At 37.5% G+C, this 3,716-nt stretch overlaps 1 pseudogene; it reads right to left on the minus strand.

Annotated features, from left to right (window-relative positions):
- Positions 1–2,302: 2,302 nt before the first annotated feature.
- On the minus strand, positions 2,303–3,290 carry LOC100641826 (mothers against decapentaplegic homolog 5 pseudogene; annotated as a pseudogene).
- Positions 3,291–3,716: the final 426 nt, after the last annotated feature.

Consider the following 3,716-nt stretch of genomic DNA (forward strand, 5'->3'; position numbering starts at 1 on the left):
CTGTCTCCGCTGTTGCTATGGAGACAAAAGGGGGAGGGGTAGAGTGAGAGAGGGTGTGGCTTAAACTTACCATCGTTAATCCGACTGCTTAAAGCCTCAGCACTAAAACCAGCAAAAACAATACTAGAAGATAAATAAATAATAATAATTACATGTAATTAATAATAATTAAATAATAATTACATGTAATTAATAATAATTAAATAATAATTAATACATTATTAGATAATAATCAGGACACACACAGACATGACCACAAACACAATAACACAAAGTATCCTGTAATGAAACACACACTAGCTGTATACACCAATCACATACTACCATTATACCAATTAGTACTACTACCACTACACCATTGTACCATTATACCATTGTACCACTATACCATTATACCATTATACCATTATACCATTGTACCATTATACCATTGTACCATTATACCATTGTACCATTATACTGTGGTACATTACATTTACCTGTGAATGGCTCCTATCCTAGCACAGGCTAATATGATAGCGACAGCTAACGGAATCATTGGGAGGTATAGGACCACACGATCTCCTTTCCTGATACCCTGGGACTTTAAAACATTAGCAACCTGACACGTCATGTCTAGCAATTGTCTGAAGAGAGAGAGAGAGGGGAGAGAGGACATTAATAGATATGGTAGGAATTGTTTCTGTTACTTGTAAGTGACAGGTTCGTGTTGTTTTGGTTCATCTTTTTCCCAAAGTACAGCAACCCTGTCCGGATTATCTCTGGCATGTCGATCCAAGCAATTAACTGAAAATAATAATAATAATAATAATAATAATAATAATAATAATAATAATAATAATATTCATGAATATTAATGAATAGTAATGATTGTTAATTAGGGGTGTGGGCGGTAAAATTGACCTTTTTATGCAAAAACAAACTTTTTAAAAATATTGAAAAATATGAAAAGAAAACAACAGCTGCTACTCCCGTTGCTATGCAAAAACCACCAGCCCCTTTACCTGTGACATTTAAAACTCCATTAATGAACCATTTAATGTCCCCAGAATTCATATCAACGTCCATCACTTTATCGTAAGGCTTGATCCACTCCAGCCTCTCCTTAGCCAGCTGGTCCCAGAATGCTTCTGGCGCCTTTAGACTCTCCTGGTACCAGACCTCATTAGAGGGAGCAGTGTGAGACAGGGTCACTGGTGAATGGAGACCATTGCTCTCCTCTTCTCCTACACGAGGCTTCTTTGGTACTGGCTCTCTGTCCATTGGAGCAGGTTTTAAAATGGAGGGATTGATATGGGGCCAGCTAATACTGTTCTACTGAGAAGATAAAAGAAGATCTTTTGAAAAAAAAGGCTCTAAAAGAGGTGATCAATCATCCGACATCAATCAATGAATATTAATTAGGTTCACTATGAATATCATTATGAAATAAGTGGGTGTGGATAATAATTTATAGGCGTGGCTAAATTAAAATGGCGGACGAGGAAACAAAGAAGCAGATAAGAGAGCTCCTCAAAAAGGGACCAATGACAGCTGTAGAAATTGGCAAAGAGATCAAGAAAGATAAGAAAACTGTCAACTCAATTTTATACAAAATTGAAGACGTAGAGTTTATAAAAACGAGTGGTGCTCCAAAATGGCGATTGAAATCATCATCGTCTCCTACTGTCGCCACTGATTCTACTACTCGACTCTCAGACATTCCTCCTTCTCCTTCAGCCACTTCGTCCGCTAGCTCTGGTGCTACACCTTTAAAAGACACTAAGAAAGAAGAGCTTAAAGAACAAATAGCTCGATTACTTCCAACAGACCGTGAATCTGCATGTTCTACTATAGAAATTGTTAGAAAATTGAATGACCCTAGTGTCGTTAAAAAAGATGTAACAAACATTCTCCATAACTCTGGTATTGCTGAAAGTATAGCCCCAGCTGGTCAGAAGCCGTTCTGGGTAAAGAAGGAGTTTGGAGGAGAGGTCACAACTCCCTCGTCCAAATCTACTGGGACAAAACTTGAATTAAAAGGAAAGAAATTATATACGTTAGAAACCGACGATGACATTATATCTTTTGTACCTGTGACTGATGAGAACATTGGGGGAGAGGGAGCGGTGAAGTCCAAACCAACTGTCAGCACTGATTCACCTAGCGATGGTTCCTCGTTGCCTAGCAACAGTTCTGCTACAGCTCCTCCTACAGAGGGTATGTCTTCTCTATCTTTAAGTGAAACAGACTTGAGGGAAGCCGTTTTAAACCACTTAAGTAAAAACAAAAATAAATCTTTTAGAGCAGGTGATCTTAAAGATCTTTTAAATCAACCAACAAGGGATAAAGTATATCAGGTCTTACAGCAGCTGGTAAAGGAAGGAATGGTTGGGGAGAATAATGATGGAACTTTTAATGCACTTGACTAAAGATAGGAGTAATGACAGTTTTAATTTATGTACTTCATTGTGCTGTTAATTAATGTAATTTAGAGTGTTTTACTGCATTGAGAGAAAGAGAGAGTAGCTATTAATATGATTTTAATTATTATTAACTTATAGATCTTTTATTATGATTACTATCTAACAACAACTGATAACAATCACAGAATGATGAATAAATGATAACTGGAGGATAAATATGAAAGAGATCAGTTCCTACTCATCAAGTATTAGACCCACAAACGCTATCAGACGGCTCCAATGCAAGCAAAACCTGATCAAGCCACTTCAGTGGAGCACAGAGTGCCATATTGATCCAACACGGAGTGCTAGTAACTTCCTTCCTGCTGTAGCCGTCTCCCCATCCTTTGGTAAAACTGAGCTGGATACTGCAAAGCTCAACAAGGTCCATTGTCTCGTCCCGCCCGTCCTTTGCAGTCTTGGACAGGACATAAGAAAAAAGGCTCGTATCGAATATCTTCAAGTAATAGTTATTAGGGACTTTAATAACTGTTGATCTGGGAAGGCAATGCTCAAAATTCGTCATCTTACTGTTAACAAATACAGCTGCAGAGCCATGATTCTCTACAACCAGCTCATGATTACGGAATCGTATAATTATTCCATTTCCAATAAACTTCCTAGCCTTGTTGATAGCCTCATTGCGATTGACGTTTGTGATTCTACCAAGACAATAACGACTACTTTTAGGCTCATTTGGATCCGTAAAACCATCCACTACAATATGTTCATGAGATGATAAAGCATCAAAAGGAGAGTCCAAGGACTGGGTGAGTTCATGGTACTGAACTGAACACAAAACAGCTGTGTCTTCATATGAGACTGGTATTATCTCAGGCATTGGCTCACTGGGAACTAAAAACAGAATAATGTACTATTAATAGAATCAATGATGTACTATAATGTACTATTAATAGAATCAATGATGTACTATAATGTACTATTAATAGAATCAATGATGTACTATAATGTACTATTAATAGAATCAATGATGTACTATAATGTACTATTAATAGAATCAATGATGTTCTATATTAATGGGAACTAAATCAGACTGATAATAATGTGTTAAAACATTATGAGTGAGTGGGGTAAAAGTATTGCCTGTTCACACTACATCCCTCCCATGGTAGCTGTCAAATACAGACACTCAATATTACCTGATGGCTGAGGAGGGGGAGGTCTAGCCGAAGCTGATGGTTGCTGTGATGAATTACCTGATGGCTGAAAAGGGAGACGTCTAACTAAAGCTGATGGTTGCTGTGATGGATT

The sequence above is a fragment of the Amphimedon queenslandica genome, unplaced genomic scaffold (assembly GCF_000090795.2).
Source record: "Amphimedon queenslandica unplaced genomic scaffold, v1.1 AMPQUscaffold_9458_Cont18508, whole genome shotgun sequence".
Taxonomy (NCBI): Eukaryota; Metazoa; Porifera; class Demospongiae; order Haplosclerida; family Niphatidae; genus Amphimedon; species Amphimedon queenslandica.